The sequence below is a fragment of the Mytilus californianus genome, unplaced genomic scaffold (genome assembly GCF_021869535.1).
Source record: "Mytilus californianus isolate M0D057914Y unplaced genomic scaffold, xbMytCali1.0.p SCAF_11, whole genome shotgun sequence".
NCBI lineage: Eukaryota > Metazoa > Mollusca > Bivalvia > Mytilida > Mytilidae > Mytilus > Mytilus californianus.
The window spans coordinates 61,113,080-61,125,219 of NW_026262593.1; the positions used below are offsets into that span (position 1 = coordinate 61,113,080).

The following is a 12,140-nucleotide window of genomic DNA, read 5'->3' on the forward strand; positions in this document are numbered from 1 at the left end:
TGGGAAAAAATGGCCAATTCAGACTTCTGACTGGTCTAGCCTAAGTGAAGCGTTCGTTTTGGTTGTGCGGGATGTACTTGTAAGTATGCAGTAATGCTCGTCCTGCAGAATAGGGACTTTAAATCCAATGCCTTGTTCAGAACCCTGAAAACAACTATTTGAGACGACTCACAAGACAACATTTCAGCTTATATCAACTTTATCTTCATTTTCCGGTAAAGCTCTTAATTTTCAAAACAATTACAGTACCTAAAAGTATTTGGTCTTGTCCGGAATATGCTTGAAATATTTGCAACTTGACATTAAGCAAACCATCAATCAACCAATTGGTATTTAGTGTAAATTTAAGTATCGTGTCTTTCTTAAGTAACAGAAATATTCATAAAAGAAAAGTCATTTTTGTTTGACAATATATGACTATTATTAACTCGCGTGCTCGTACATATAAGCTCATATGAGTATAACGAAATTAGAAAACTATATTTTAATTTGATTGACAAAATCATAAGTGGAAGAAAAACCGACAACACATACTGTAAATTTAAAACAAAATGAGACAGAAAAAAGATTAAAAGACATACAAGAGTCTACAACACAGGTCACTTGAAAACTCGAGAATTATCAATGCTCTCTGGTGCTTCGGAAAGGAGCGCTTAGTTTATTTTCGATCTATGAGTTTGAATGTCCATCTGGTATCTTTCGCCCCTCTTTTACAAAACATAAATGCGTACACATGCATATATTTCTATGGCGGATGTATTAAGCATTATACATACACATATACTTTTACTTTCAAGTAGTTGCAAGTGTAACAATTGGTAAAAGAAATAGTTCGGTCTTCACAAACTGAAACAAGCTTAGATGAACTAGTATGGCACAGTCCTTCGGACAATACATACAACAGAATGGACACAAGTGGAAGATAGTTTCCAATATTAAATCCACTAATTAAAAAGCTTATTGAAGAATTCGGACAAAATTAAATGTTCCATCTATAAACGTTTTTCTCTATCGCTTACCTAGAAACGTATACTATATTAGTATATGTCTGGTGATTCTTTTATGATTTTGTCGTTTGTTCTCTCAAAGAAAATATGTACATCTTTGCATGGTAAATTTTCTAAGATTACAGGTTAACTGTTATAGGTAAAAAAGGCAGATGTCTTGACAATTTTGTACATGTCAAATCATGAAAACAAATTAGAAACTAATCACCAGACAAGTTGGACAATACCATTAACACTATTTTAGAAACACAGAATCAGGATCCCGATTTAGGACCGATAAGGAACCTTAAGAAACGTCAGTTTAATCATGCAAAGAACATTCTTGTTAGGGATTGGAATAACTTATTTGTAAATGAATCAAAGTACTGAAGTACTGAAGAACGGATGACCGCAAGTTCTTGTGGATGGTCAAAAGCACTTGTCACAGAAAAAAATCACATCTCTATACCTAAAACTGAGGTTAAAGTACAGAGATATATTTTTTTCTGAGACAAGTTCGTGCGTGGATAATGAATAAATGACAGTAAATTCAACCTCACCGTAATAACTATTATATTGTAGTGATACAAATCAGTATACACTGGTTTGTTGTTATATATTATATTTATATTGTAACACTATGCAGTGATCGAAAGAATTGCAATTATTAAATATATTTGGTAAAGTTTATTTATAATTATAAAATCAAAGTATGTATTATTGTTAAACTAAAAACGTGACTTTCTATATGTACATGCTTTGGCTTTAGGGGTGTTCAAGTTTATGACAATTGCTTTTTCATTCAGTCACAGGTGGTCATCGTGTAGTGGCCAGTTAATTTAACTTTAATAGGTTTGCTTTAATTAACCTAACGTTAAGTATATGGGACCAAAAAGTAATGGTCACTTTTTAGAACAATTTTATTTGTGGCTTTGGGCTTTCTAAAAGTAAGTACCTATCATAAACAAAATTCTTTCTAAATTAAAGTCACGTTCGTAGTTGTATAAAAAGAATTGTCCCTAACAAGACAGTTCAGATTGTAACTAGGCACTAAAAACAGTTTCCCTAGCAATAGAGTTTAATAGTGCCACAATATAACAGTTACATGTATATATAATTTTCATCCATCTGTATATCATTCTATTCTTCTATTCTAATAATAGTGCAGAGCAAGTGCATGGTGGACTCTTCTGTAAAAAATCGATTTTTCGAAAAGATTGGATACGAGTAGGCATTCATATTTTCCCGCAAAAACCGACAGAGTTACCGGTCCTTGCCGGGATTGTCGCTAAACGTTCTTGAGATATTCTTCCGCATGCATTAACACAATTTTTGGTACGTGTGTATAGATATTATCACTGACTTTTTACATATATATATATATATATCTAACGACAAAACATTTTTATATTATTAATTTATGTTCTAAACAAAAAAATATTTTATCAGTATTCATTGAAGAGATGTATTTATAACAAACGATAAGGAATGTTAGTTTGCACTCGTTAATATCCGCGTATTTATCATGTTTATAGATCGGTTACAAACCCTAAACGAAAGTTACGTAATGGAAATCTAGGCGATAGCAGTGCATCGGAATGCCCTCACGGTAATCGCAATGTAAAAAGGGTTTTTACAAAGAATTGCAACCATCGATGGAAAAATAAAAGAACAGTTAGTCGTACCTAAGTTCTATTGTAAACCAGTGTTAAAGCAACTACATAACGATATGGGACATCTTGGAAAGGAAAGAGTTTGGACACTAACCAGAGAAAGATTATACTGACCTAATATGTTCAAAGACATGGAATAATATATAAACTATGAGTGTTAATGCTTAAAAGAAAGGATTCCAAATAAAAAGGAAATTGCACTAATGCAATCCATAAACAGCATTTCCGTTCGAATTAGTATCAATTTATTTTATGGATCTAGAAAGCTCGTGTGGTTATGAATATATGCTAGTGGTCATGGATACCTTTACAAGATTTGCACAAGTTTATCCTACACGTAAAAAATCAGTCAGGACAGTAGCCGAGAAAATCTTTTAATGATTATATATAAAAGTTTTGGTTCCTCAAAGAATTCATCATGACCAAGGAGATGAATTTGAGAATAAACTGTTTAAACTTTTACATCAACTAGCAGGTGTAACAGCTAGTAGGACCACACCGTACCATCCGCAAGGTAATGGACAGGTGGAGCGATTCAAACGGACTTTACTCTACATGTTGAGAACGTTAGCCAAAGATTTAAAAGGCAATTGGCAGGTGAATCAAAGTTTGAAGCGCACATGTCTTTTAGTGTTACAGTTAAAAAAACGCAAACGACCTGCTACCGTCTGGTCACACTAATGCGTTACCAGATCTTTCACGATTAATTTTGATGAAAAATCAACAAAATGAACTGATTCAAGGGGAAATAATCTTTTATTTTACTGTACTATTTGACACACCAAAAGTTTAGTTTCAAATATATCATTATATATTGGAATGCGACCATTATAGGTACAAAACATGATTTTTTTTAATCAATCCAATACTTTGTCCTTAAAAATATAGTAAAAGATTTATAAAACATTTTCGAGTGCACTTTTTTTCATCTTTTCATTTATTCTTGCATTACCAAATGTTAGTGATTACAGTTTCTTCATGTGCAATGAGTGACTTGACAGGTGCCAATATTGATGCACAAATTGCTTATTCATCCGAAACACATACCCCTCCGACCGCTATCCTTGCCGTGGTCGGGGGGCTTGCGTGTCTCATTGACCCCAACTCCAGCTGGAGTATTGTCTCCTGATAGGGTCACCCATGCTGGACAGGTCGAAAGGTAGAGGCCAGACTAAAGTGATCCGAACATCGTACGAATCGGCCGATGTTTTAAATAAAATAGGCATCCCAACCCGTCGGCCGTGGGTTGCTACCCGTGTCGGTGGTTGAAGAGATCCTTGCGGATGAGGGCTGTAGCCAGACTCCTTACGGTCAGAAAATACCCGGACGAACGAGACTATAGTTCAATAAGCTGTTTTGGCTCCGATATCATCTAAACGGGAGGTCGGATGACCCCGGTCCGATCAATCGGCTGGTCATGTCGAGCCCTTCAGTTAATCCTCAATAATAAACTTTCATATTATATACACAGCTATTTATTCTAAGCTATTTATATTTAAGATAAATGAAGAAGGCGATGGCTCATGGGTGAATATAGTGGAACATCCGGTGCTTTCCGCGGTGGATCTTGATCGCTAATTTTGGGGACAAGCTACATTATACTTGGATCTCGTTTTCGGCATTAGCATTTGACCCAGGATCGCCACGAAAACACATCATCGCCCTTGTAGGCACTCCGAGGTGGATGGAAGAAAATAATGGTGAACCTTTCTTATTTCCTTTGGCACAGCAAAACCAACCCTCTAAATCAGCTTTATATAAAAAAAAGAAAATATGATGATTCAGTGCCATGTCAGGAAGATGGCAGTTGGCCCCGATTTACAGTAATTACAGGTACAATCGAAAAACCTATTTCAAAGATATCTCCTTTTGTGATTCACAAACAAATCCAAAGCATTGCTGGCACTGTTAAAAAAGTTTCAAAGAGATCAAGGAATTTGTTGGTTGAATGTTCAAACAAAAGCCAATCAACAAATTTGCTGACAATGAAAACAATTACAAACTTTAATGTTTCTGCCTATCCTCAGAATAGTTTGAACAGTTGTAAAATAATCATTCGAGACAGTAGTCAATATCTGGGTGACCTTACCGTGGAAGAAATTTGTGATGAACTTTCAAACCAAGGTGTAACTGATGTTGTTACATTTCAAATAAAAAAGAAAGGAACTATAATCAAATTAAATACATATCTTTTGACCATCAATTTAAAATAAAAACACAACAAAAGATAAATTCCATGTTTTCCCGCACATACATGTTAAAATAAAGATAAAATATTGTGTACAATTTTTGTATTTACATTACATCTTAAGGAAACCATTCTTTTTACTTAGTGCTTTTATTCAGCACAATTTTCTATCAGCAACTTCCAGAATGTTATTGACAATTTCCTAAGTCCACCTGCGGTAGGGACAAAAGAGGGACAAAAGATACCAGAGGGACAGTCAAGAATCTCTGTAAGAGGAGAAATTTCAAGAGTTAGTTTTTTTTTCAAACTAACTCCATATATTGCAATGAATATTAGTATGTAGATAATTCATTAGTTTATTAAACAGATACCAGTCACATATCAATCAAATTACATTCTTGTCGTCAGTTTTAGTGCGGAGAACTCATTAGTATTTCTAAACAGATACCAGTCACATATCAATTTATTTACTTTGCTGTCGGAACTAGTATCATTAATAAATGTCCTGAAATTTTGATGTATAAACTCCTTCATGAAAGTGTGATTTGAAACCGACAAGAATCAAGTTAAGAGGTATGCGTCAATATTTTAGTCATATCCTGGTAATATCACTATCTAACTTAAATCTAAATATGTTACTCATGTTAAATGAACATGTGTTTAAATAAGTGTCAAAGTTGAATATAAAATAATATAAGACAAATTTGTAGGATTGAAAGGCCAAGTCAAAAGTTCCTTACTTGTATACAAAGAGCATAAAAATATTGTATCAAACATTGAAATATACATACATTTATATTATTCAATAGAAATAATTTGCACCGTAATTAGACCCCAAAAATGTGATTTTCGTCACCGTTACTATTCTGATAATTTTATTTGAAAAAAAAGATGATTTTTGGCGACAAAATAACAGCAAATTGTTTCACAATATTCTCTCAATATCAATGTGATGCTTCTACGGTGTATGCGCAAAGTACCCGTAGTATGTGAATTGTTTCCAGTAATGTTAAGGCAGTTCTCCATATATTTTCAACGATTCTATCGTAATCTCATTGTTACGTCATTGTAGTCGTTTCCATTGGTTGTCATTACATTTTTTCCTACACTCAACGTCATTTCAAAGCTTGAAAAGCCATCAAAACAAACAAGTGCGAGTCAGCTGTTGACGAGGTTTTGACACGAGTTTATGATGTTCAAGTGACGTAAACAAGACTCGTACACAATCATGAGTATTCAGGACTTAAAAATATTTCTGTTTGCCCAACCCCTACCCACCAGTCTCAGGTGTTGGTAGGTAGGTAGGGAAATTCTTTTTTTTCTACTTTAAGAGAAAAATAGGGGTCAAAATTATTTTACCTTCTTTAAAATGAAAGACTAGTGTAGAGTTTTGTATAAATTGTCAGACACATATATACCAGGGTCTTATATGTACTATAAAGATCTTTTTAATATATTTATAACAGCATTCCACCTCAATGTCCACACTTTTTTCTGAATGTTTACATTGTAAATACAGACAAACATTTTAAATGAGTTTAATATTTGAATACAAAATTCAAATACAAAACACTTGAACAAAACACTGTTGACAGAACTTCTGTCAGAATAATAACATTTTAAGTTTTGACTAGAAACATAATACTGAAATAAACTTGGACATAAATTCAAATTTACACAATATGGGAAAATTGAATGTCCTGTAAGACTTGTTTACAGATTCAAAATACTTATTCAACTATGAACTGCATTAACTGTCACTTTGACATTTAAAATTTGACTTGTAAAACTGACGTTTAATGACTAGAATGCTTTAATAAAGATGCATATTTTTCTTAAAACACATTTAAGAACTAAAGGTAACAACTTAAACAAAGCTAAATGTCAGGTAAACATGGTAAAGTCACTTTTCAAATATTTTCCTGAGAAGAAACTTTAAACAAATGTTCAGTCAGTCTGACATTATTATTTTTTAATTGGATTCCTTTTTGGCATTGGTTTATTGGCTGTAATACATTTTTGGCACACAGGTAATACAACTCTAAATTGCTTTTTCAGTTCCTGGTCTTGTTGAATCCCTGCACAACAGCAATAGCAGCAAATATCTGGTTTGTCTATGCCAGATGCATAATAGGCAAATTTAATTGGTGACTGACAGTTGATCTGCAACTTAACAAAGACTTTTCCTTGTAGAATGTGACCTGTATAAAATAAAGACAGAATTCAATATATACTTTGAATATAATTATGCTTGAGTATTTTTCTGGCAAGAAAGCTTTAGGCATTATCAATCTGAAAATTGTATCAACAAAGTTCAATGTTAGATTCCAAGACATATTTGTTAATATAGTTGCACAAGAGAATGATTCTGACAGATATTAAAGATTTCTGCATAAAGTTTTATTATTAAAGAATGTATTAGTCTGACAGACCTGCTTCAAGCAAAACATAAATTGAAAGTATGTACTAAGCTTGGTATGTCTGAATTAATATAAACCTGAAACATACCATCAGAAGTTATAACTGCACCACAACTATAATCATGACACTGTATCAACAATTTTAGACTTCTGGATTCTCTAGGAGTCAACTTGGTTTTCGAATAGATACACCTGGGTTATTCACAATCTATGCATTTAACTGACATTCGGACATTCTCGCCTAAAAGGGCAGAATTTTTGCAGCCCTGCAAAAAGAAAATATTATATATATGCATGGACATTCATACAGATTATAAGCAAGTCAAAATTACAATACAATTTGTCAATGTGTATTAAATTGCCTCATTAGCATGGAAACCTGGCATCTTTAAATTTTGCAATCACAAATATGTATATATATATAGGAAAAAAATTAAGGTTGAAAATGCACCAAATATTTATATTCATTATGAATATTCACATTTTGTCTATTACAACAACAAATTGTTAAAAAATGTTCTCCATAGTATCCTACCGGTTTCACTGTTTAACAGATCTTCAAGGATATGGTTGCTGGAGACGTCGTCAGGGGTAACGTCCATCAGCGACATTAATATTTAGTCCTGATCGTCATAATATAGCACAACGTAGGTACTTAAAACGAAAATGAAAGTACACTTTATATATATATTTAAAGGTTTTATTATGATGCTTAATTTTATACCTGTTGTTCCTCAGCTACTGCTGCTACTGTCTGTTTTTGTGATGATGGGCAATCTTTCTCAGTGGTAGGTGTACCTAGGACATCTTCAAACTGCTTGTAATGTGTACATCTTTGATCTTTATACATAGGATCAGGAACCCATGGCCTCTGTCCAGTGCCAGTTTGAACACAAGTGTCGTCATCACATCTTCTCACTTGGAAAATATACTGATGCTCAACACAGTGTTTTTCTGTAAAATACAATTGTTTGTCAAGCTACAGAGTTTTTCATAAAAAAATGTTTGGAGATGCTTTATGATCCATATATTCTGAAACATTATAAAACTATAAATACATATGCATGTAAATATAAATGTCAGACAATTTTATAACTAAAGCCTTTGTATAATGGTAGAAAGAGTCCTTTTAATTTGTGTATGGATTTCTTGGTATCTTTTTTATTTCACTCCCAGGCTGTGTGTTTTATCTTTGCTTGTAAATGTATCTCCAAAAAAATATGACACCGTCTGTCTGACAGAGTGCCCCTCCTATTGATTGATTGATTGATTGTTGGTTGCTAAACGTCCAGTGGCAAATATTTCATGCATATTCAGGACGAGAACAAATTAACAATAAATACAATAGGTAGGTTCTGTAATAGGGGCTTCCGGGATTAAGGTCGGAGAAATTTAGACTGCCACGGGAAATGAGGGTATATTGGATAGGGACAAATATTTAGCCTTGCAACAGTTCACCTACGGACCCCTCAAAGAGTTGTTGCAAGGGTTCTTAACGTGCAAAGAGCGTGGCACTCTCTTTACACGAGGCATCGGATTTAACGTCCCCATTCTGACCGGACGTGGCTGCAAATTTGTACATCCCGCACAGCCAAACGGACGCCCCACTTTAGCAAGGGTTTTACTGCCGGTCGGAGGAAGACCAATGGTGACCATACTTCTATTCCCCAGTCACCCTTGGGGGTGTGCCCCTCCAAAATTTGACAGCATTTGTGACAACAGCAATATTCCCTTATCTTTTGGCAGAACTTCAACTTGCACATACAACAATGTATTATATAAAAAGAAGGAGATATGGTATGATTGCAAATGAGACAACTATCCTGGCATCAAATGAAGTGGATGTAAGCAATTATAGCCTTAGTATAGGCAACCATACAGCCTTCAACAATGAGAAAAACGCATACGTTATAGTTGACTATAAAAGGACCCAACATGAAAAATATGAAAATTCAAATGAGAAATATAAATCATGCTTAAGCACTGAACATACTATTAAAATGTCAAATATAAAATTGTCCATGACAAGAACGTACTTCTGAAATATCAAGAATGTATATATATATATTAAAATTGAATTACCAAGAAATTGATTGTATCTGTTGGCTTTCTGCAGGTTCTGTTGTTGGGACTGACCAATAACTATAGTAGGATTGATTGATTGTTGGTTGCTTAACGTCCAGTGGCAAATATTTCATGCATATTCAGGACGAGAACAAGTTCACAATAAATACAATAGGTAGGTTCTGTAATAGATTAAGGGATTAAGGTCGGAGAAATTTAGACTGCCACCGGAAATGAGTGTATATTGGATAGGGACAGAAATTTAGCCTTGCAACAAGTCACCTACGGACCCCTCAAAGAGTTGTTGTAAGGGTTCTTAACGTGCAAAGAGCGTGGCACTCTCTTTACACGAGGCATCGGATTTAACGTCCCCATTCTGACCGGACGTGGCTGCAAATTTGTACATCCCGCACAGCCAAACGGACGCCCCACTTTAGCACGGGTTTTACTGCCGGTCGGAGGAAGACCAATGGTGACCATACTTCTATTCCCCAGTCACCCTTGGGGGTACTATAGTAGGATCAATTTGGTGTACTTCCTGTTCAAATTCCAGAACTTCAACATGAGTGGCTTGTGAAAGACATCTAAAACCCTTCCCTTTCACCTCCGCTCGCTTGATACGATCCTCAAACATGGTAACCATGGGCTGTAATGATGCTATCCAGCCATCTTTCAAATCATTAACAGTTTCAGCCTTCTTTCTAATATCTGACATTGCTGAACAGCCACTCAGTACCTGTTCAAGGTCACTGGCACACTCTCTACGTGACAGTGCAGCATTTTGAAAGGCAAGCTTTAATAGACTCACGATTCTTTCTGCTGGGTGTACCCAAGAATGGCCTGGAGCTGTTCTCCCTGCTACTAACAACTCCAGGTTAAGCCTTTTGAATAAAACAATTAAGGAAAGTTTAACTGAATGATATGTTAATCGGTGGTCAGGGCCTCCATCAGTAAAAAGCATTAGAACCGGCTTTCTGTTATCTTTTTGGTTTAACATTTTCAGGAGTTCCATACCATGTCTAAATGGGTTGCTAGGCTGGAAGACACTATCTTTCATAATGACGGATACTTGGCCACGGTAGAATGACTCATCTTTTTCATTACGTATTTCTACATCTAGGCACACTGACGGTGTCAAAGATCCCTAGCTTTAACAGTCATGATCTAAACATGAAAGCATAGATCCTATGGGAACAATTCCAAAACTTCAACATCAGTGGCTTGTGAGAGACATCTAAAACCCTTCCCTTTCAACTCCACTCAGTGATGGTGATGATGATGATTGATGTATGTGATGGTGGTGGTTCATTCGGTAAACTTCGGAATTTTTTATCGGAAATTACCGATAACAGTCATAATTGATAGTGCCCCGCAAACAAATTGAAACAGTTGTTGAAGTCATGTTATCAAGGCAATTCGACTGAAAACTATATCAGAAAAAAATAACGCCTGCTATTGTCTGCAATTGGACAGACATAATTTTATTAGTTTATTGGAAGTTAATTCTGAGGAAAAGATGAAACTAAGAGGTGAACGAATGAACTAGTGCTATTCGTCGTAAGAAATACGCATGGCATAATGTAAGTTAAATAATGAAAATTTTAGTTAATGAAATATCGAAGGAAAATTTGTATGATATATGCCTCGAGTTCATTTCTTACTGAAGAACTTTAGCAAGGTGCCACTTTACAGTGCGGACGCATTGAAATTATTAAACGTGTTTTCAATTTTTTATAGTCAGTACTCAGTTTTAAAAAGCTCAACTACATTTTAAATAAAATAGTCAGCTTTCTATAAGACCTAAGTGCCATATTACGCTAGCTTATATATGTCTTGATAGAGTCATTATTTGGCATTGATTTTCAGAATTTGGCATTTTTACATGACTAAGTATCTAACAGATATATATGGAAAATGCAGTTTAAAGCATTTCATTGTAGGTGTTTAACATAAGGCCAATTAAAATTAATTGATAGATTTTCATCCCCGCCCGCCCCTCTGAAATCGTTCCGCCCCAATTTTTTTTATTTTGAAAAAAATACGATTTCCGGATTTTGTTCATTTTCGTTACCGGTAACTATCGATAATTTCGTTTCATTAATAACATCCTGTTTCAAATTTTGGTTTTTGCATTTCTTTGTATGTTTGATTCGTTATACATGTATATACATGATAGAACCTTATTATTACACTTGCATATATGAAGAACACGTCACAAGAGCGTTTCATATCTAATAAATAATAAAAAATAAAATCCTCCCACCCACCCCATTTTTTTCAAAAATTTGGATGAAAATCTACTAATTAAATTTACTTGGCCTAACTTTACATCAATTATTTCAATTTTTTTACAAGCTTTTTAGCACGCCAAGCAGTTTGTCTTCTAAATATAAGCAGCAGCCTTATATAGAGATATAAACTTTCATAAACAAAATTTACCCTTTCAAGACCCAGTTTAACATTTTCGTCTCTTATGAAAACTGAGTTTGTGGGGGTGAATAAAACGTTTACTACGTTTGTTCGTCAGTCTGCAAGGTTAATATATGAAAAAAAGTGGTATGCTTGCCAATGAAACAACTTTCCACAAGAGACCAAATGACACAGAAATTAACAACTATAGGTAACACTACGGCCTTCAACAATGAGCAAAGCCCATACCGCATAGTCAGCTATAGAAGGCCCTGAAATGATAAACGTAAAACATTCCAAACGAGAAAACTAACGGCTTATTTATGTACAAACAAACGAACGAAACACAAACATGTAACACATCAACAAACGACAACCACTGAAATACAGGCTCCTGACT

At 34.5% G+C, this 12,140-nt stretch overlaps 1 pseudogene; it reads right to left on the reverse strand.

Annotated features, from left to right (window-relative positions):
- Positions 1-6,812: 6,812 nt before the first annotated feature.
- Positions 6,813-10,046, reverse strand: LOC127719266 (uncharacterized; annotated as a pseudogene).
- Between the last annotated feature and the right edge of the window lie 2,094 nt (positions 10,047-12,140).